The sequence below is a fragment of the Nyctereutes procyonoides genome, unplaced genomic scaffold, assembly GCF_905146905.1.
Source record: "Nyctereutes procyonoides isolate TBG_1078 unplaced genomic scaffold, NYPRO_anot_genome, whole genome shotgun sequence".
NCBI classification, from domain to species: domain Eukaryota; kingdom Metazoa; phylum Chordata; class Mammalia; order Carnivora; family Canidae; genus Nyctereutes; species Nyctereutes procyonoides.
This window is the reverse complement of record NW_026575033.1, coordinates 2,205,101-2,229,638: the sequence shown is the minus strand read 5'-3', so window position 1 is coordinate 2,229,638 and position 24,538 is coordinate 2,205,101. Positions and strand designations below refer to the sequence as shown.

General features: G+C 36.0%; 1 long non-coding RNA gene and 1 pseudogene across 1 annotated transcript in view; both read right to left on the bottom strand.

Moving 5' to 3' along the window:
* LOC129504601 (uncharacterized) overlaps positions 1-24,538 on the bottom strand; it is a 98,488-nt gene that overhangs the window by 50,379 nt on the left and 23,571 nt on the right. The gene's annotated exons all lie outside the window — the stretch shown is intronic.
* On the bottom strand, positions 19,677-20,168 carry LOC129504600 (peptidyl-prolyl cis-trans isomerase A-like; annotated as a pseudogene).

Sequence of the window (24,538 nt, the reverse complement as noted above, 5' to 3'; positions counted from 1 at the left end):
ATGTCATTTTACTTACAAAGAGCATACCAGTAAAGGCATGGCTTCACTGCGAAGGCAGGTATAGATTACAAAGTGCAGCAGGTGAGACCAATAGACAATTATAATACCTGGAGAAGGACACACACAAGGTGTCTTCTTATGGGTGCCACATCCATTCAGTGAATTTTTTATTTTTATTACTTTTTCCAGCTCTATATTTTTCTTTGTGTATGTGTGTTTATAGTTCCCAGTTGTCTGGCAAGATTGCATATCTATTAGCTATTTTGCACCACTTTTCCATATATATGTGGAATATATATTAAATTTTTGTCTGTTTATTCCAACTTCTGGACCATCTTGAGATATCTGTTTCTACTGACTTGTATTTTTCTTGATTATGGGTCACAGTTCCCTACTTTTTTCCAAAAGTCTGGTCATTTTTAATCATATATTCAACATTTTGGATCTTATACTGTAGGAAATATGGATTCTGTCATCTATCACTAAAGCGTGTTGAGGATTATTCTGGCAGAAGGTTAAATAACTAACATCTTTTTGGTCCCATCAGGACTTTATTCTTGGTTAGGGTGGTTCTGTTGTGGTTTTGAACCTAATCATTGTGTGTTTCCTTTACTCTAGGTTGTAGGTTGTAGTCTCTTTTGAGGCATGATCTTTCTGGAGTCTCACAAGGTACTCAGTGAGCTGTCTTCACTCAGGTGGAGACATCAGGTGGAGACAGAACTCCAAAATCTGTCAACACTGTAGACCAGATCAATAGAGCTACAAAGACCAGCCTTCAGCCAAGAAACTGTAAATTTCTACCTAGAGTCCTGGATGGCCATCCTCAACATTGTAGCTCCTTCCCCTCCAAAACCCTCCCCACACATTCCAGTTGCTTTGTCCAACCCAAACTCTAGTTTCTAATTGATCAGCTGACTGAGACAATACTTAACTTGTGTTCTACCCTCCCATGCTGCTGCAGAAAGATATCTCCATGTAGAAATTCAAAGCAATGATGGGGCCCATTTCATGTGTTTCCCTTTTCTCAAGGCTCACAATCATTCACTTCTCATTGTTACTGCATATATTTTGTCCAGTTTATACCTGCTTTGGCCAAGGTGGCATGTCTTATCCGACTTACTCTGCCACAGCCAAAATGTAAGTAAGACTCCCCATCTTTAAAATATTTTATTGGGAAAAAAATGCTTCTGGGAGCTGGGACATTTCTTCACTGACAAATATAAAACTTTGCAGTATAAGAAGAGGTTAGCTGTTTTGTAATATAAATCTCAAATTTCTCTGGTTTCTCATCTCTATCAATCATTGAGCCATTGATAATGGCTGCTATCCTTATACTCCTACATTATATTCTTTGTATCACATTCTTGAAATTGCACAAACTTTTTATTATGGAAAAATTCAAATGCATGCACAAAAAAAGTAGAGTGAAGAGTATATAATGAACCTCTATGTTTTCACCACCTGCTTTAACAACCATCATCTTGTGACCAGTCATATTCTCTGTACCTTCACCACCTCTCCCTAGATTATTTTGAAGCAGATCCCAAATATTATATTGTCCTATCTGTACATATTTCTAAAGACACAGATGCCCTCTTTTAAATAAAAATGCAATATCATCTCACTTTAATATTTCCTCAACATTTCTAAATACCCAATGAGTGTTTCCCCGATTGTAATATAATTTTGTAACATTTTATTTATTTGAATAAGGATCAAATAAGGCCCATATACAGTGATTTGCTAATATGCCTTTTAAGTCTCTTTTAATTTGAAGGTTTGCTCCCACATGTTTACTTGCTCTTTTCCTTTTTAGCCTTCAGAGTTTACATAATTTGTATTCTGCTGATTGCATCCATGTTTGTATACCTGCAGTGTCATTTAGCATGTTCCTCTATCTGTATTTCCCAAAAACTAGTAGTAGTCATAGAAGCTTAACCAAATTTAGGTTCAAACTTTTTGTTGAGGTTATTTCATAGGTAGTGTTGTTTCTTCCATTGGGTGTATGATGTCTGGTTTCTTTCCTTATATAAGAAATGCAGGATACATGCTTGACTCTTTCCCTTTACACATCATTTTTAATAATAATGAATTGGTTCCTTAGTCTCCTTTAAAGATAATCAAGGATTTTTTAAAAATTACTATGAATTCATGGATTTAAATCTGTTTGATATATTTGAATCTCTAAAATTCATGTCCTTATTGATGCTAATTTTGTCCCATCATTGACCAGTGTGAGTTTGACAGTTGTTTCCAGAGTCCTTTTGACATAGCCCTAGTTGTCCTTGATGGCTTCTTTGCTTCCTCTAGGGCAAGATGTTGAAGGCCCCTCTTTTATATATCCTGCCCCAGACCTAGATCAGCCTTTCTCTAGGAAGCCCTGTTTCACTTTCTTGGGAAGTGATGTTTACAGGCCGCTATAAAAACACTAAAAGAACTTGTCTCAAAGTAACAATATCATCATAAACAGTATCATCATAAATATGATTATTGACAATATAAGTTTTCTTTGTTGTTGTTTTTGCTTGATTTTGAAGTTATTACCCTTGGAGTAAACTCCATACCCAAATTACTGTAGCTTAGTGTTGCTTGGAATGGTTCTCTCTTTTTTTTTTAATTTTTATTTATTTATGATAGTCACACAGAGAATGAGAGAGAGAGAGAAAGAGAGGCAGAGACTCAGGCAGAGGGAGAAGCAGGCTCCATGCACCGGGAGCCCGACGTGGGATTTGATCCCGGGTCTCCAGGATCACGCCCTGGGCCAAACCGCTGCGCCACCCAGGGATCCCTGGAATGGTTCTCTGTGTGGTTATCCCAATACTGAATACTCTGCTAGATTCATTTGTTTCTTTGTATTTTCCATTTTGGTTGCTTTTTAACATTAAAATTGTTTTATAATTAAGTAAAATATTTATATGGTTTCATAGTTCAATCTACAAAAGAAGGCATATTCAAAGAAATATAGCTTTAAGCCCAGTCCTCTTCAGCCTATTCCCTCCACTCCAACATAGGTCATAATTTTTAAATTTTTATGGTTTATGCTTTATTATTTTCTTTAAATATATACATACTTTATATATACTAAATATATATTGTAGGCATTCTATAATATATTTTCTACATACTTTATATATAACTTGTATAAAATATACTTTATATATACTTTAATATAAGTATACATATTATATATATTTTATATATAATATATGTATATTGACATACCTCCCCTTCCTTAGATAATGCCAGCATTCCATATATACTTTCTCCCATCTTGCTCTTTTTACTTAACAATATATCTTAGAGATATAGTAGTACATAATATATATGTATGTTCACATACATATTTGTGTTTGTATGTATATACATATGTATGTATATGTGTGTGTGTGTGTGTGTGTGTGTATATATATATATACTCTCCAGTACAACTATCAACTCTTTTTTTTCTTTCCCTTATTTACTTTATTTTTTTACTCAAGTATAATTAACATGCAGCGTTATATTAGTTTCAGGTGTACAATGTAATGATTCAATTCTACACAGTACTCAGTGCTCATCACAAAAAGTGTGTACTCTTAATCTATTTTACCCATCCCCCCACCCATCTCCCCTCTGGCAACAACCAGTTTGTTACAATACCAATTTTGAATGCACGTCTTTCATTTTCTTCTCACCAACATCCAATCTGCCCAGATAATGGTAGGATTCTTCTTGAAAGGACGTTTCCATTTAATGTATCAAGAATATAAAGAATATATATGAATACAGGAAAATGTGGATAAGGGAACAAAAGAGAAACCAAATTTGACAAACAGGAGAGATTCACATTTTGTGAGTTTGTGTTTGAAATAATTATAGCTTAGCTAAGGCCTTAAGCAGAATCTGTTTACTAAGCACTAAGGTAACTGGAAACACCTTTCTCTTTTGGGCTTCTTGAGAGTTATTATAGCAAGCAGAGGGAATAGATGCTAAAGATGGAACACCCTAATTTGGAAATCACTTTGTTGGTATAAAGCGACAGCTTGATGCATCAGAAAGAACTTGGGCTTTGAAGCCAGACAGATCTCAGTTCAAGGTTTGGCTTCTCCTAGCAGCTGGGACCTAGGCAAGTAATATACACTTTGAACCTCAGTTTCCTCATAAATAGAATGGGGATACCACCACCTGCTCTGCATGGTTACTTTGAGAATTTGAAGAAATATATATAAAGTACCTAGAATAATTTCTGGCACATGTTTGACACTCAACAAATGATGCTTTTGTGATTTCATTCTATTTCTGGGGTGATGGCCTTTTTATGATATTTTAATATTGCTATGTTGGATTAGACTATGGGGTAAATCAAAAGAAAAATGACTAATCCCCATTCCCTTTTCTCCAATGAGAGGTAAATAGCCCATATCACACATCAAAAAGGCAATTTTCAAGTTATTTTTGAATGGCAAAGGCCAGAGTTGGTTCAAAACCTCTTTTGGCTGAACGGGGTGTTAGAAAGGGCACTGGGGTTTGGCTTTTTGTTTGCTTTGGTTATCTGACTTTGGAAAGGTTATTTAGCCTCTTTGAGCCTCATTTCTCTTATCTATAAAATACATAATAATATCTTTCCTGTCTATGTCACAGTGTTGTCATGAGACACAAGTGAGGTAGTATAGGTAGACATGCTCTGCACCTGCAGAGTGGCATACAAATGAGGGTATTAGTGTCTATCAATCTCCCTTCTCTTCCTGGTGGCCCATGCTCTCAGCCTGCTGCCAACCAATCCCTAATAAAGCACTAACCAGTTATTACAGTATTAGTGGATGTTAGCCTAGTATGACCCCTCCCCGGGTGTGTGGGGGTAAATCATGCTTTAGGGGAAAACTCCCTCTGTCCCACCCTTCTCTAACTGGGCCATGTCCTCTGGATGATTCCAGCTCACCTACAGAAATGGGTTCTTATTCCCTGTGAGTCCGGAGACATTAAGGTAACCTTTAAGCTGTCACTATACTTTCCCTCTCTTCTACAATGTGCTTCAGTAGGTGGTAGAGGTGTTGCAACAAACAAACAAAAAAAATCCATGACCTTATGGAGTTCCTCTTCTAGTGGAGGAAATCAGAGAAACAAATAAGGAAGATCCATAGTATAGTACGCAGTACTAAGCATTGTGTACAAACACAAAGTAGGGAAATGGGATGGAGTCAACTGGAGGTGACTCAGGTGAGATGCGTGTATTGGTGGATGAATGGTATGATCTGCCATGTTAAATAGGGTGGCCAGGGAAAGCCCCTGAAAAGGTGGGATTTGAGCAGAGATCTGCCAGTGGTGAAGGAATGAGTGAGGAATATCAAGAAATAACTTCAGCAGGTGAAAGGACCCCAGGGCAGGAGCATGTTTGGCATAATCAAGGAAGAGCAACAAGGCCAGCATGGCTGCCATTTCATGAGAAGTGGCCAAGGAGGCAGTACAAAGCATGGAGGCCAGATCACAGCAGCTTGGAGGCCATTCATGAGGAACTGTTTTTTTAATATCAGTGAGATGGAAAGCCCTTTGAAGAGTTCTTGCAGATACATAACATGATTGCGCACAAAGCAGGGTCACTCTAGCTGATGTGTGGAGAAAAAACTGTGAAGGCAGAAGCAGGGAGGTGACTGCAGTTAGGCAAATGAGATGACAGTGGCCTGGACCAGTTGATAGAAGTGGATACAGCAAGCAGGGACTGGGTTCTGGATGTGTTCTGAAAGCAGGGCTGATGGGACTTAATGATGGGTTCATTGTAAAAAGTCAAGAGGAAATTAGACCCTGCCTCCTATCATCACCTCAATCAAGAGGGATTAAATGAGAATCTGTCTCACTACCTGGGAAAAGCTCCTAGCTCCTGCCCCGAATGACAAGAAACAAAGAGAGAGGAGGGTAGGGGGAACTCTTAAGAAATAAATTTAGATGAATACCAGTCTGCCCTGGAAAGGCTTTTTAGGTGGAAAGGATCCAAAGAAGTAACATGAAATGACAAGAGTGTTCTGGTAAATGATTAACAACTGTTTTTTTTGGGGAAAGGTCCTAAATTAGCATTTGCTCATTTCTAAGGTGTAAATATTCCCACCATTGTTGAATTCAAGCTACCAACATTACTGAACATAGTGTTGAAAAGAGATGCACATAGTGGGCCCTGGTGATGTAATGTGATCTCCCATTGACACTAGATGTAGCCCCTGAGACTCCTCTGGCAATTCATGTGTACCTCTACCAGGAAACATGCAACCCTATGTTAAATCATTTCTCCACCTCTCTTCCTTGGTCACAAAGTCATGAAGGACCAACTTATTCATCTTATTTCACCATTGCAGACATAGAACTTGTGATAGCTCAATGGACCTTTCTTGAACCGAACCAAAATTCACTTTAATATAATATTTATGTGGTGGATAATGTTCATGTTTTTACCACTCCTAGAACACTCAATGTAGGTTCATTTTTTCCTTTATTTATTTGATATATAATAGGATTTGTATAATTACTTAGAGTATATTTTCCTGAGCCTGCCTGTATAATACCCTTTTTTATATAAGTAGTGAAAATTCAGCTTGAACCAAGCTGAACTTCACAGGATTTTTGTCCTGGTATCTTAATTGTTTAGTAATTAAAATCTTTCACATTAATCAGAAGAAGAGTATGGAAAATAAACCATTAAAGAACAATAAAAAGGAAGAGAAACTATTACCATTATCTTGTTGTTGTTGTTGTTGTTGTTAGTAGCAGGGTTTACATCAAAAGGAAGAATGAGTTATAATCAGTCTTTTCACTTTTAGATGGTCCTTGTTGACCAGGCTTAGATAACTCCTGTATGACATTTGTTCTGTCAGTCTCAATTCTTCATACTTTTCTTTTTTTAAAAAAGATTTTATTTATTTATTTATTTATTTATTTATTTATTTATTTATTTATTTATGAGAGACAGACAGAGAGAGAGAGGCAGAGACACAGGCAGAGGGAGAAGTAGGCTCCATGCAGGGAGCCTGGCATGGAACTCCATCCTGGGTCTCCAGGATCAGGCCCTGGGAGGAAGGTGGCACTAAACCGCTGAGCCACCTGGGCTGCCCCATACTTTATTTTCAAGACAAAAAGTCAATAACCTATAACAAGAAAGAATGAACTAACCACTCCCTGCCACAATGCCATGATCGTGTTTTATCACCAAACTACTAAGTATATAGCTGTTTTTCCTCACTTATTCAGTGTCATCAGCTTTCCTTCACCCTAATGATATTAAAGAAACTGTAGAAATATGGCAGATTAAATGCACATTTTATCTTCCCTCCTCCATGAGCTTCATTAAAATTACTCTAAAATTATAACTCCCCAAGGATAGAGACCAGATGAAGACAATAGGAGATGAGATACAACCAACAAGATGTGGAATGGAAAGCATATGAATGAGTAGCCACTGCTGTTTTAACAGCAAAGTGAAAGCTATAACTTCACAGTCTGCAAGTGAGGAGGCCAATAAGTTAACTCATGCATGCTGCAACAGCCTGGCAATGATAACGAGCTGGAAGTACCAGGAACCTCTGAAAGCAGAGAGGTAGAGTGGAACTGGAAGTAAGATGGGTTGAAAATCTATATAAGGAGCAGCAATACCCTGGCATGTAGGCAGGAAACTGCCTTCCCCTTATGAAAGAGACCATAGCTTGATTTTTCCAGTGAAGTTGAACTACAGAGGCTCTGAACTTGGGACACAAATGACAGCCATGGACAGGGTACAATAGTTCTGAAAACAGAATTTAATGTCTACATACCAAACAGTGAGAATCCCAGTCCTCTAACAAAAGAGCTAGGATTCCACTCAGTCATCTATGGTGAGATTTACTACCAAAATGCCATTCATACATATAGAGATTGTAGTCAACTTTGTAGTATGTTACTCTTAAATATTAATAGTCAATAAGATCTATGAGGAATGCTTCTTTTTTTAAAGATAAAGGACAGGGTACCTGGTTGGCTCAGTTGGTTAAGTGTCCAACTCTTGATTTTGGCTCAGGTCATGATCTCAAGGTTGTGAGATTGAGCCCTAGACCAAGCTCTGTGCTGGGCCTGGAGCCTGCTTAAGATTCTCTCTCTCCCTCTCCCTCTGCCTCTCCCCCACATTAAAAAAAAAACAAACAAACTGAAAAATGGAAATCAGATGAAAGAAAGTTCATGGAGTAAAAAACAAATCTCCCCAAACCTTCTATTCTAATTAGTATTCTCATAGAGATTACATAATATCATTTTTGTAAAATTAGAAATGTTATGTAAATGGAATATTTACATAACAGGATAAAACTTTAGGAAATTAAAAGTATGACAACAGAATTTTTTTAAATGCAGGAGTGACATCATGTGAAATGGTACAATAGGGCACTTAAAGAAATGATCCCTCCACTGAAACAAGCAGAAATTAACAAATATAGACAAAATCAACTTCTGTTTTGAACTCTGGAAACCAATCTGAAATTTATAACGCTGATAAATGAAGAAGAGGGCAGGCAACTGAATTTCAGTAAGAAGGCATTTGTGGCGTTTTTGCATACTTGACCACTACCTCACTCCCTAGTATAGAGATAGCAGCAGCTATGGGAATGATGGCCCACATTCCTGGTGGAGGTTGCTTTTGCCAGGGGTCTCATATAGGCCTCTGGTGGATCTGTGGGCTCTCTGAAAGCAGAGAATGAAGGCTAAAGCAAAGCCATACAGTGCCCTGGCTTATCACTGGAGGAATGCCCCGGCTTATAGTTAATCTGCAAAAACTGAGAGAGTAATTTTTTTCTCCCTTTTGGCCCTTGGCATTTAAGGAAATCTCTCTCAGGTCACTGGCTGACCTGTGAAATAACAAGAGGGATGTTAGTGACCACATATGACCAAGAATACAGACTTTTCAAAAAAAAAATTTTTGGAAAGTCACTAAAAAACCTTACAATTGAAGCCATCAAAAAGTAACAGAAGCAAACCCTGAGGGAAGTTAATTTTATTATACAAAAAATACTATTAAAATATCAAAATATTAATTTTAATTTTAAAGTGCTCATTTTTCAACAAAAAAAAAATCAAGGTGTACAATGAATCATGTAAATATGGCCCATTCGTGCAAAAAAGTAAGTCAACAGAAATCACCTCCAAGTAAGTGTAGACATTGGACTTACTATACAAAGACTTTTTAAGTCAATGCTCTTAAATATGTTTAAAAAGCTAAAGGAGCCCATGAACAAAGAACTAAGGAAAGTGATATATTAATTAATTGAGAACATTAGTAAAAAGATAGAAATTATAAAAAGGAACCAAACAGGGTGCCTTTGTGGCCCAGTTGGGTTGGTTAAGTGTCTACTTTGGCTCAGGTCATGATCCCAGGGTCCTGGGATCGAGTCCTCCATCGGGCTCCTTGCTCATCAGGGAGTTTTCTTCTCCCTCCTCTCTGCCCCTCCCCCCTGCTTGTGCTCACTCACTCTCTCTCTATCACAAATAAATAAATAGAATCTTTTTAAAAATAAATAAATAAAAAGGAACAAAATAGAAATTCTAGAACTTGTAAGTACAATAACGAAAATAGAACTTCACCAGAGGGATTCAACAGCATATTAGAATTGGCAGAAAAAAGAATCAGTGGACTTGAATATAAGATTATTGAATGTATCCAGTCTGAAGAACAGAAAGAAAAAAAGAATAAAAATGAATAGAGCCTAAGAGACCTATGCAACACAGCAAGTATAGCAAAATAAGCATTATGGGAGTCCAAGAAGGGAGAGAGAGAGAGAGAGAGAGAGAGGAGGCAGAGAGACAGAGAGAATATTTGAAGAAATAATGGCCAAAAATGTCCCCTAAATTTGATGAAGTACATGGATTTACACATACAAGAAGTTCAATGAACATCAAATAGGATAAATTCAGACTTCCACACTGAGATATATAATCAAACTGTCAAAAGACAAAAACAAAGAGAGAACCTTAAAGCAGCATGAAACAACTCATCATATGCAAGGGATCTTCAATAAGATTAATAACCGGTTTCTCGAAAGAAACTCTGGAAGCCACAGGGAGTAGGATGATATATTTTAAATACGGAAAGGAAAAAAAAACCTGTCAACTGAGAATTCTATATCCAACAAAACTATCCTTCAAAAATGAAAAAGAAATGAAAACAGTTCCAGATAAACAAAAACTGTGGGATCTTTTGCTAGCAGACCTGTCCTATGAGAAATGCTAAAAAAAAGTCCTTGAGCTTTAAGAAAAGGTTACTAGACAGTAACTCAAAACCATATGAATAAAGAACTCCAGTAAAGGTAATTACATAGACAAATATAACAATGTTACTATACTTCTTTTTTGTAAATTTCATTTTATTCCTACATAATTTAAAAGATAAATTCATAAACAAAAGTATTCATTTATGTTAACTGGCACACAATATAGAATGATTTGCAACAGAAACAATATAAAGGGGAACTGAAGAGTAGCTGTATAAAAGCAGAGCTATATAGTGGCAGAGTTTATGTAATTGAAGCTAGGTTGGTATTAACTCAAACTAGATTGTTATATTTAAGATGTTAATGGTAATCCTCAAGGTGGTACTAAAGAAATACCTAAAAAGTATACACATAAAAGAAAAGGAGAAGAAAATTTTAAAAATACACTACAAAAAAATCAATTAAACACAAAAGAAAGTAGTAATGGAGGTAATAAAGAACAAAGAGGTATAAGACATACAGAAAAATATAGCAAAATGGCAGATATAAGTCCTCCTTCATAAGTAATTACTTTAAAAGTAAATGATTAAACTCTCCAATCAAGAGACAGAGATAATAACATTTTTTCTTTAAAAAGATTTACATGATTCAATTTTGTGCTGCTCACAAGAGATTCATTTGATATCCAAAGATACAAATAAGTTGAAAGTGAAAGGATGGAAAAATACAATTTCTTGCAAATAGTAACGAAAAGAGAGGTGGGTTGACTATATTAATATCAGACAAAAATAGACTTTAAGTGAAAAGCTTATAAAAGACAAGAATGGCATTATAAGTTAATAAAAGAGTCAACATACCAAGAAAATATAATAATTATAACTGTATAGGCACCAAAAAAGACCCCCAGAATATATGAAGCAAATATTGGCAGAATTGAAAGGAGAAACAGACAATTCAACAATAATAGTATGAGACTTCACCTCACACACACTTTCAATAATGAAAAGAACACATAAACAGAAGATCAATAAGGAAACAGTGGATTTATACAACATTATAATCCAATTAGACCTAAGAGATATATATGTATAGAGTACTCCACCCAACAATGGCAAACCATACATTTCTTTTGGATGCACATGGAACATTCTCTAGAATAGATCATGTTAAGTCACACACACACACAAATCGCAATTTTAACAGGTTGAAATAAGACAAACTATCTTCTCAGACCACAATGGAATGAAACCAGAAATTAATTACAGAAGGTAAACTAACAAATTCGCAAATAAGTGGAAATTAAACAGCACATTCTTAAACAACCACTGGGCCAAAGAATAAATCATGAGAGATATTAGAAAATACTTAGCAGGGATCCCTGGGTGGCTCAGCGGTTTAGCGTCTGCCTTCGGCCCAGGGCATGATCCTGGAGTCCCGGCATTGAGTCCCATGTCGGGCTCCCGGCATGGAGCTTGCTTCTCCCTCTGCCTATGTCTCTGCCTCTCTCTCTCTCTCTCTCTCTCTCTCTCTCTCTCTCATGAATAAAAAAACAAAAAACAAAAAACAAAAACCAAAAAACAGGTATTAGAAAATACTTACAGATAAATGAAAATGAAAACACAACATACCTGAATTTCTGGGATATATAAAAGTGTGTTCAGAGGAAAAGTTACAGCAATAAGAGCCTACATATTAATAAAGAAGAGGGACGCCTGAGTGGCTTAGCGGTTGAGCGTCTGTCTTTAGCTCAGGGCATGATCCTAGAGACTCAGGATCGAGTCCCGCATCAGGCTCCTTGTGTAGAGCCTGCTTCCCCGTCTGTCTGTGTCTCTGCCTCTCTCTCTCTCTCTCTCTCTCTCTCTCTCATTCTCTCTCTCTCATGAATAAATAAAAAAAATCTTTTAAAAATCTTTAAAAAGATAATAATAATAAAGATCTCAAATCAATAACCTAACTCTATACATTAAAGAACAATAAAAGGAAAAGCAAACTAAACCCAAAGCTATCAAAGGAAGGAAATAATAAAGATGATAGCAGAGATAAATAAGGAAGATAATAAAAATTACTATCAACTTTACATAAATAAAAATAGTTACAAGAGAATACTATGAACAATGTGCACTAACAATTGGATAGATAACCTAGATGGAATGGACAGATTCCTAAGAACCTACAATCTACCAAAATGGATTCAAGAAGGAATAAAATGTCTGAAAGAACATATAACAAGTAAATCAGTCAATCAGTAAATCAAAGCCTCCCAATAAAGAGACACACAGAATTTGATGGCTTCACTGGTGAATTCTATGAAACATTTAAAAAATTAGCCTCACCTTCAAACTCTTCCAAAAAATTGAAAAGGAGGAAATAATTCCTAACTCACTTAATAAGGCCAACATTACTCTGATACCAAATTCAGACAGACATTATAGGAAAATATAGGCCATTATCCTTTATGAATATAGATGTAAAAATCCTCAACAAAATAGTAGATCAATAGTAGATCAAGTTCAGCAGCATGTTAAAAAGATTATATATCATGACCAAGTGGATTTATCCAAGACTGCAAGAATAGTTCAACACAAGAAAATCAATCAATGTAATATACCACATTAACAGAATGAAGAGAAAGAAACTACATGGTCATCTGAATTGATGCAAAAAAAAAAATTTTGACAAATTCTAACACTCATAATAAAAATATGCAATAAACTAGGAATAGAAGGAAGTTTCCTCAACATCATAATAACCATACTTTTTTTTAAAAAAATACATAATAATGTCATTCTTATGATGAAAGACTAAAAGTGTTCCCCCTAATATCAGAGACAAAACAAGGATGCCCACTTTTGCATCTACTCAATGTAATACATGAAGTTCTAGTCAGAGCAATTAGGTAAGAAAAGAAATAAAAGGCATTAAAATTGGAATGGAAGAAGTAAAATTATATCTTCATTAATGACATGATTAATTACATAGAAAACCCTAAAGAATCTACAAAAATTCTCTTAGAGCCAATAAATGAATTCAGTAAAGTCGCATGGCCCAAAATCAACACATAAAAATTATTTGTATATCTCTATATATACTATCCAAAAACAAAATTAAGAAAATAATTCCACTTACAATAACATCAAAAAGATTAGAATACTTAGGAACAAAATTTAACCAAGAAGATACAGACCTATACAATGGAAACTACATAATGTTGCTAAAAGGAATTAAAGAAGACAGAAATAAATGGAAAGATAGCCCAAGTTCATGGATTGGAATGCTTAATGTTGTTAAGATGACAATACTACCCAAAGCAACATACAGATTTAATGCAATCCTTATCAAAATCTCAATGGTGCTTTTTTAAGAAACAAACAAAAAAATCCATCCTAAATTTCAAGGAACTCTAAATAGCTAAAACAATCTTAAAATAGAAAAATAAATTTGGAGGACACAACCTTCCTGATTTTAAAACTTACTACAAGTCAATAGTAGTTAAAACAGCATGATACTGTCATAAGAATAGACATGTAAACTAATGGAATATAACTGAGAAACCCTTGTATCTATAGGCAATTGATTTCAACAAATCTGCCAGGAGAATTCAAAGAAAAAAGAACAAGTGCTTAAACAAAAAGTGCTGAGAAAATTGCACATCCACATCCAAAAGAATGAAATTGGAATCTTATACTGTATACAAAAATTAACTAAAATGGATCAAAGATACCAATGTAAGAACTAAAATTATAAAACTCTTAGAACAAGGGAAAATCTTTATAACCTTAGGTTTAATGGTTACTTGGATATGACACAAAATGCATGAATGGGTAAACAAAAAGTGATATATATAAATGTGATGTATATATATACATACCGAATATTATTCACCCATGAAAAAGGAATGATATTCTGACTCATATTACAACATAAAAACTATAAGAAAGGATCAAATGGAAAAATTAGAAATTTAAAAACATGACATCAAAGAATTTTTTCATTGAATGAGTCAGCAGACTAAACACGAGATGAGAAAAGACTCAGTGAACTTGATGAGAAGTAAATAGAATGACATTAGACTTGTCAACAGCCATATTAGAATCTGGATGATGATAGTTACTATCTTCAACCACCAATCAAAAGTGAATTTAGAGACATTTTTATACATGAAGAATTTTTTAAAATTTACCTTTCATGAACCTTTCCTTAGAAATTCCCTGTAGTATGATCTCCACCAAAATGAGGTAGTAAATAAAGAGAGGAAGATTCTTGAATTAGGGGGTCCAATAAAGGTGAGAGGCAAAGCAAGTTTCCAAGATGATAGTGAGGGGAAGATGGCTGTGCAATAAACCTAGAGGTAATAGGAGTGTCCTATGAGAATCTTTTTACATCTATATTCATAAGGGATATTGACCTATTTTTTCTTATGATAGGAGACAGAGGGGCTTAAGAAGAATATTGTCAAGAAATAAATGGAATTGGTGGCTTATCTGAAGTATTTGACCCTGGGAGGATTTTTACAATCTGGCTGACTTAAAGAAAAGTACACTAAAAACAAAACAAAACAGATAAACAAAACAATCAAGAAAGCAACAATAAAGGGGCAATTATTTTCCTAAGAAAAGATTTAAATGTCATTAAAAGAGAGAGAGAGAGAGAGAGAGAGAGGAGATATTGGAATGATGCAGCTCCAATTCCAGGAACATAATGGATTGATGGTCACTACCAGAATCTAAGAGGCAAGGAAGGATTCAACTCAGAGTCTCAGAATGTCCCTAACAACAATTTTATCTCAGACTTCTAACCTCCAGAATTGGGAAAGAATAAATTTATATTGTTTTAAGTCACCCAATCTGTGGGGCTTTGTTAAAGCATCTGTAAGAAGCTAATATACTCACTCTTTTGATCAATAAAATGCACCCCTGAATAACTCTTATTATCTACTGCCTAATTGTCCCTCATTTCTAATTGGTCAAAACTTCCATATTGGTAATACATCTGACAAAATGGCTTGATAACAACCAGGCCTCCTCAACTCAACTGACCTCCATCTTCTCTCTGTCAGCAGTCACACTATGGACTTTATTACCACATATACGCTTTGCTTACCTTTTCTGAAAAAAATATAAATCATGGTGATTAAGTATACTATATGTCATATTCTAGCTAGGCCCATCTAGCTAAAATGGAGACTTTTTTCCTTCATCTTTAGTTAATTTCCAGGTATACTTAACACTGATTTTAGGACAAAATCAGTTCTAAACTGATTTTCTGAATTTTCCTAGAGACATCAATCATAACCATAGTTCCTGAGTCTTCTCAAATCTGATTGTTTTAAGGCAACAAAGAAATTCTGCTGTGCTCTGCTTGGGCATCCAGGACTGTGGCAGAGCCCTTCAGGCCATACCTGCCAGCATGGCTGTGAGTAGGAGGCAGTAACCACAGAGAGAGAGATTGGTTTCCATCCACTCTTGCCATCAGTGAGCAAGACCAAACAAAATCTTAATTTAAAAATCCCAACCAAGTTAAGTCCTCAGCACCTCCACAATGTGGCAGCCAACTATCCTATCTACTTCATCTTCCCTGACCCTTATTGATCTTATTTTCTAATCATGCTCATCCCGGAGCTAGGTCAGTAACAGAATATGAGACCTAGTATAGTTGAAAATTTCACAAAATACCTTTTATTAGAAGAAGCAGTGTCATTTTTAAGCTACTATTATAACACTTAGAGAATGTACTTAAGAGTATTAGAAATCTAATTGACCAGAGCAGGCACATGGGTAATCCATCTAACCATCTGCTTCACAAAGATGACCTTCTCAATTCTACTGGCCTTCACCTCACTCCATTAGCCACCCACTAGCAATGTCACATCTTGAAGTTTGTCATTGCTTAGACTTGTTCCACCTCCAGAATTTTCTTTTTGGAAGTGCTTCTCCTGGCAAGAACTTTCTTGACTTCTACCTCTCCCACGCACTTAAAACCCATTGAACCTGCTCTTCTTTCTTATTATGAATTCCCATTCCTTAATCCCTCCCTATTCTCCCAGTCACCTGTGATCCTCCTTTGGAGGTGGTCATTAACCTCCCTTTCCACTCAGAATTAGACACTATGGATTAAAGACACCGAGTTAATCATAATTGCATTTGATTATTATAGTAATGAGTTAAACTTAACTTTGGAATTCAAGTAGTACTGTTTCTGTTGTTTATAAGTCTCATAATTTTGAACTACACAAATGAATCCTACAAATTAGTAAAAATGGACAGTATAAGCCAGAGGATCACTGTCTACTAGCACAATTTTCCACTGAGAAAGATTTTCACTGAAAAGGATTCTGAAAGGAAATAATTAGGTGCCTGTTCGTGATGAAGGAGTTCCAGGAGTTGGCTGAAGACCATCTTCTCAAGACAAAACTCCAGAGGACCATCCAAATTAATGGCAATTTCCAGAACATGGCAGAAATTCAAGTAGGACGAGAGTGGATTCTAATCATGAATGAGATCAAGTGAGAAAGAAATTATCTACTTAAAGAATACCCCAGAGGAAATGAATTTGGAGAAGTTGGCACATCATAGATGGACATGAACTGCATTTGCCCCTCCTTCTAAGCAGTGGTGGTCTGACTTTTATTTTTTAAGCAGTAGAACTCTTTCTTGAAATGGAAACAAAGACAGGACTCTGACTAAAACTGAGGCCAAGGGTCTGAAACCCCACTACCCAGACACTGACCTTGGAGATGATTCCAAAGTCCCTCTTCAAAACCATAAAGATGGGGAATAGTTTGAAAACTATTAGCCTGTGAAATACAACCGCCTCACCCCAACCACCATTGGTTACTACCATAACTGGCTATCAAGTACAAGAATATTTATTAAAATATTTGTGCTGGAGGCACCTGGGTGGCTCAGTCAGTTAAGCATCTGCCTTTGGCTCAGGTCAATCCCAGGGTCCTGGGATCAAGCCCCACATTGGACTCCCTGCTCAGTGGAGAGTCTGCTTCTCCCTCTCCTGCTCCACCTGCTTGTGCTTGCTTACTCTCTGTCTCTCTCTCTGTGTCAAATAAATAAATAAAACCTTTAAAAAAATAAGTAAAATAAAATATTTGTACTGGACTACTTGAATATGGGTGTGGAGTTAAAATATCTAATAAATAGTGGAATCTGAGCGCCCCTTTCTATTTGTGATTTTTGTTTTCTAGGAAACTCTCAAATTCTTGCATTTCAAAGTTACCATGTGCTGCTGCTAAGTAAGAAAAATGACAACCCAATTTAAAAATGGACAAGAAACTTGAAGAGACACTTCAAGAAAGAATATACACAAGTAGGCCATAAATATGTGTGAAAGAACTCAATAGAAGGAGTAAGCAGGTAAATGCAAATTAAAACCACAGTGAGATACTACTTGAAGCCCAGCAGAATGGCTAAAATAAGAAACAGCTGATGCACTGGGATGGAAGATCAAAAAATTTCATACATGTCTGCTGAAACTATAATTGGTACAACAATTTTAGAAAATTGTTGGCTCTCATCTAAACACTAAATATGTAAATACTCTCTGAATTGGACTGCTAGGGCTGCCATACAAAATATCACAGATTGAATGGCTTAAATGACAGAAATTTATTTTCTCACAATTCTGGAGGCTGGAAGCCCAAGAGCAACTTGTCAGCAACTTAAGTTTCTCCTGAGGCCTCTCTTCTTGATTGAGGATGACCTTCCTCTGTGTATGTATATCGCTGATATCTCTCTTCTGTGTCACGATTTCCTCTTCTTATAAAGACAGATTGGATTAGGGCAATCTCTAATGCTCTCCTTTTAATTTAATCACCTCTTTAAAGGTCCTATTTCCAAATAAGTAACATTCTGAAGTGCCTGAGGTTAAAGCTTCAGCATATGTATTTGGGCAGACACAATTCAGTCCATAACACTCTGCCCTTCTTAACATTTACTCTATCCCAACAGCCCAAAGAGTCTTAACCAATTCCAATCCAATGTCTCATCCAAATATTATCTAAATCAGGTGTGGGTGAGACTCAAGTAAGGTATGGTTTGTTCTGGCATAAAATTTCTCCCCAGCTGTCAGCCTATGAAACAAGACAAGTTATGTGCTTCAAAAAATGATGAGTCAGATATAGGCAAGACATATCCATTCCAAAAGGGAGAAATTAGAAAGAAGAAAGGGGTCCTGTTTTTTGGACCCACTAAGGCAGCAGCATCACTTCCTGGGCCCTAGGAGGCAGGAGCTTGACCCACTGAAACTGAGAAGGAGATAGCCCCACCTTCCAGACCTGTACCGCCACCCCCCCCCCGCCCCCGCAGTCCCATGGTGGGAGTGGCAGCTCTGCTGATCTCTGAATTTCCTTCAGAGCCATTTTTCCCTTTCCTTGAAGGATAACCCTTTCACAGCTGGATATCTCTAATGTTCTATCCTGTAGAATCCCAGAAGTTTAACAGATTTCCTCCACTTTGTCCCATCTCTTCCCCATTCAGTCAAAGCTGGAGATGTTTCCACTCATATAATCTCATCTCTGTCCTTGGCTTCTGTGGAGACAGTTGCTAGATCCATGAGTCATACCTGTAATCTCTTCAATCAAATGACTTTCTAACCACAACCTTAGTGTTCACTCCAGAAGACACTTTCTTATTTTTTGCAATATGCATTGTCTGAATATTTTCCAAATCTTCAAGTTCTGATCCCTTTTTGTTGAATAATTCTTTCTATATATCTTCTCCTCTCACATTTTACAAGCAGTAAGGAGAAACTGGGATTCACCTTCAATATTTTGCTTAGGAATCTCCTCAGTTAAATATCCCAGTTTATCATCCATGATTCCTGCTTTCCACAGACACTATAACACAATTCAGCCAAGTTCTTTGCTGTTTTATGTAACTGCCTTTCTTCCAGTTAGTTACCAGTAACATATTTCTCATTTCTACCTGAAACCTCACCAGTTAAATATATATATATATATATATATATATATATATATATATATATATATATAATCTCCATATTTCTATCTCCATATTTCTATCAATATTCCCTTCAAGAAAATCTGGGCTTCTTCTAACTTGCACTGTAAAAATCTTCCACTCTCTATTTATTCATTACCTCATTCCAAAGCCACTTTTAGATTTTCAGGTATTTATTGTAATAGTACTCTATTTCTTGGTACCAAAATCTGCATTTAATAACAGTTATCCTGAGAAACAGAGAAATAGAACTAATAGGATGTGTGTGTGTGTGTGTGTGTGTGTGTGTAGAGAGAAACTGATTGTTTTTGATGTTTAGTTTTTATTTCATAATCATAAACTTAACCCTGCAATCAAGCTAGACTTAGAGGGGAGTAAGAAAATATTGAACTCATAGAACTGCAGCAAAAGCACAAAGATTACAGGATATTTCGAGCAGATGGGGGTTAAGGGATGCTCTCCAGAGCTACAGAACGAATGTCTTGTAGTTAAGATAAAACACAAGTCAAATTTATTAGACTTGTTCATAGTCAGCAATGGTGATCTTCTTGCTGGTCTTGCCATTCCTGGTCCCAAACCAATTAATGGTTTCCACAATATTCATGCCCTCTTTCACCTTGCCAAAGACCACCTGCCTGCCATCCAACCACTCAGTGTTGGAAGTACAGATGAAAAACTGGGAACTGTTAGTATTAGGTCCAGTATTTTCCATGAACAAGATGCCAGGACTCCTATGCTTCAGGATGAAATTCTCATCATTAGATGGATTTCTCCCCATAGATGGACTTGCCACATGCTATTATGGCATGTAAAGTCACCATCCTGGCACAGAAATCTCAGAATAATCCTGTGAAAGCAGAAATCTTTATAACCAAATCCTTCCTCCCCAGTGCTCAGAGCATGAAACTTCTTGCTGTATTTGGAACTTTGCCAACAGCTTGAAGGAGACACAGCCCAAGGGCTCACCATCCACTGTGATATAAAAGAACACTGTGGAGTTGACCATGTTTGGGTGGGATGGGTGGCTCCTAGAAAGTGGTTCTATAAGGTCCAATTGACTGGTTTTTTAAATGGCTCACACAATTATGGAGGCTAGCAAATCCCAAATCCCAGGATGGGCTAGCAAGCTGGAGATATCAGCGATGTGCATGCATATTGGAAATGCAATATGAGGACACAAAGAGAAGAAGGCCACCTGCAAACCAAAGAATCAAACTTGCCAACACCTTGATCTTGGACTTCCAGCCCCCAGAAGTATGAGAAATAAATCCCCATTGTTTAAAACATCCACGCTGTGGAAATAACCCAAGTGATTATCAACTGAAAATTGCACTGGATAAATTAAGATGACTTCACTTTATATGAAGCCTAGAAAAACAGACAAAATTAAATTTTTTGGCTTTGGGAAATATGTTTAGGTGCCTATGTTATAAAGAAAAAGAAGAAAGTGGTTACCTGTAAAGTCAAGATATGATTACCTTTTTTAGTGGGGAGTTGGTAGTAATAGGGAAAGAGTATGCAGATTGGGAGCTCCTGAATGTTCCGGGGAAGATTTTGCTTCTCAAGCATATTGTTGATTACATGAATGTCTGCTTGTATTTATACATCTTTGGTTTGTACCCTTTCCTGAATGTATGTTATATACATTTCGCATTTTAAAGGTTAAAAATTATCAAGACCAGTCTTTCCCAAAATAGTGCTGAGACTAGAGTAATGCCCTTCTTTTCCTTGTTTCTAGTTTTAAGAGAGATTATTCCTTATTAAGAATAAGATTGGTTATCCATTTAGAAGAAAAATGAAGCCTGACTTTCAACACAAACCATCTACTAAAACAAATTATAAATGCATTAGTGCTCTAAATACAAAAACAAACAGTGAAAACCAAAATTATGAACTTATTAGTAAAAACAGGAATATATATCTGTGTGACGTTGGCATTTAAATAGCTTTGTTAGCTTGACATCAGGCCAAACCCCCATAAAGTTAAAGATAGATCTGAAAAACGTCTAGATGGAAAAAAAACCTCAGCATATATTAAGTCAAAATGCACTTAGGGCAAAGTGATACAGTTTATTCCATTTATGTCAGTTAGTATTCTTTTTCTTTTTTTCAAGTAGGATCCATGCTCAGTGTAGAGCCCAACACGGGCCTTGAACTCATGACCCTGAGATCAAGACCTGAAACTGAGTTCAAGAGTCAGACCCTTAACCGACTGAGCCACCCAAATGCCCCTTGGTTAGTATTTTTAATACATAAAGAGCTTCCACAAATAAAAAATAAAAGAATGAAAATTAAAAAGTAATAAGGAAATAAATAGACAACACAGATGGTAGAGAAACATTTGGAAAAGGATCAGTCTTTCAAAAATACCAATTAAAACAAAGTATTGTGTAGATTTAAAAGCTAATAATAATAGCCAGGTTAAGAGACATTCTGAGGAAAAGAATTAACAATAATCAGTTTAGAGGAGAGTCTGAGGAAATAAAAATGAGTACGCCCACTCAAAAGAACCAGTGAAAATACATTTCTACTTCTAGATAGTTATCATTTGAAAATATAAACTCTTGCAAAGCTACAGAAGGATATGTTTACACACATGTATGTTTCCCTTTGGATAGCTACCAAAGCATTATTTATAATGGAAAAAAATAGAGAAATCTTAAACGCTTTTTTAAAAAGATTTTATTTATTTATTCATGACAGACACACACAGAGAGAAGCAGAGACAGAGGCAGAGGGAGAAGCAGGCTCTGTGCAGGGAGCCCCATGTGGGACTTGATCCAGGCATTCCGGGATCATGCCCTGAGCTGAAAACAGATGCTCAACTGCTGAGCCACCCAGGTGTCCCTTAAATGCTTACTAATATGGGATTATTTACAAAAATATATGGCACATCCATAGAATGACAAATTGTATAGCAATAAAAAGAATGGGAATATGACAACGATCTAGTATGTGACCAAGTAAGTTATCATTAGTGTAGCATGTATAGTGTGACTGCAGTATTTAAAAAACAAAACAAGAAATAAAAAGAAAGATTTGTACAACTATCAAATAAAATTCTGGAAGATTTAAGTGTGATCTTATCTTTGGGGGGGTTGAGATTATAGGGCACATTTACTTTTCAGTTTATTTGTGTAAAAGATTAATTTGTAACACATATGCATGCATTATTTCTACCACAGAAATATTTTCCAGAGTTAAAATATTAAACTGAAATGTACATGCTTAAAATGTGCTTTAAACTTGAAATGAGAAAAAAAAAGTCAAACTAGTAATTTCATAAAAGTATTGAAACCATCCAAAGAAGTATGAGCAAGGAGCAAGTTGTAGCAGAATGCACAGAGGTGTAGAAAGTTCATGATTTCCGGCACCTGAATCATAGCTATACACCCACACGTATGATAGACAGTGCAGCAGAGACAGAATCAAGGACAATAATAATGGGAAATGAGAACATTTAAAAGGCCAAAAATAAGGAAGCCAGATTAATAATTCAAAAATATTTTCCCCTCCTGAAAGCATCACAGCAAAGATTTTTAAAGGGGACATAATCTTCCCTCAGGAATACCCCCAAAGAATCCACAAACACTTCACTATCAATTTTTTTAACTATAAAGAAAAAGACAGGCTCTTACAAGCCAGCAAGATGAAAGGAGTGACTGGAATTAAAGATGCCGCGATAGGAGTGATTTCAGACTTTGCCTTTGGGAAACATCACCACAAACATCATTAGGCTGGATTTCTCTTTAAAGGCAAGATAGAACAATTCTAAGGCAGAGACCCTAATATGATTTCTCCACAAAACCTACAGCTGCAAAAAATAACAAAGATCTAAGAGTAGGCAATATATTATGAGGCAAATTACGACAGTTTTTTGAAGCATGGGACCGTAAAATCACCTAGCAATTTCCAGAAAAACATAGCAGAAACACAGACCTCACTGGATGTCTTACAGGAACATGACCAAAGGGCAGTGCCTGGCATTTGGGATACAAGAATTAAACTTAATGACACACATAGATGAAAATAGTTGAGTTAAAATATATTGATGTTAAAGGTGGAAAAATATGTCAATTGGCTAAGGATGTCTTTAGTATAGTTGAAAGCAGGGGTTCTCAACCTAAGCCATGTGTTAAAATCACCTAAGGAGCTTCTAAAAATATATCCTGCCCTACTACACTCTGGCCAAATAATTCTGAATTTAAAACAAGTTCAGGACAGAAACTACTTAAAAGAAGAAAAAGAATAACTATAATAAATATTAATACAACAAATTATGGGAAGTATTAGACATATTTACAGTGCTAAGTAAAATAGGCGGAAAACTACCCCAAAAATGACAACCAGAATGTTTGTAATAAGAGTCAATAATCAAGGTGTTGATACTCTTGATTTATAAAATCTCACACCCAGATTTCCAGACTTACAAATAGACAAAGGATATCAACAGCAATTCGCAAAAGAATGAGGCTAGTGGCCAACAAAATATGGCAAGAAAAATAATGTGAACCATGATAATAAAAGAAAGACAAGTTAAAATGAGTTTCCATGGCATTTAACCTGGCAAAGATTTTTAAAATTGTAATTCTCAGGGTTAGGGAGGGATGAAATAGAAATTCCTCAACATAGAGCAAAAAGTCTTATAATAATCATCTCTACTGACCTGGAAAATCTGCTCTTGGATCTCTACATTGGAGAAATAATTGGAAATGTACATAAATGTGTCTATACTAGAAAAAGCACTGCAGTTACCTATAACAGTGAGATATTGAAAACACTCAGTATGCCTAAAACTGGAGGAAAGGCTAACCAAATGGTGCCAGAGTCGTAAAATCAAATGCCATTTAGCCCCTAAAAATTATATTTTGAAAATATTTCACAGTATAAAAATATGCTTTCATTATAATTTTAAATTTAAAAAGACAAGAATAAAGAACTGTAACTACAGTGTAAGTCCTGATACAAGACTGGGAGGAAGTAGAATGCCACCATGGACCAACTCCAGGACAGTGCACAGGCCTACACATGAGTGGAATTTCTTATCAAAAGATGGCAAAGGTACACAACAGAGAAAGAAAATCCAATGAGATCTTACCATCATATAGTAGAGTACTATTTAGCCATCTAGCTTGCTAGTTGTGTTCCTTGGGTAAATTGTTAACCCCCTCTGGACCTCAGTTTCCTCGGTTGTAAGAAGAGAATAACCTTTTTGTTGTAAGGATTAAGTGAGGGAATATGTTTAAAGTAATTTATAATGCCTTTCATAACAGTACCTCTACATGACCCATTTGAAATAATAATGATACTATTAATTAACATTTATTAAGTATTTATTCAGATTCAAACACTGTGTTTTGAATATTATTTCATTTA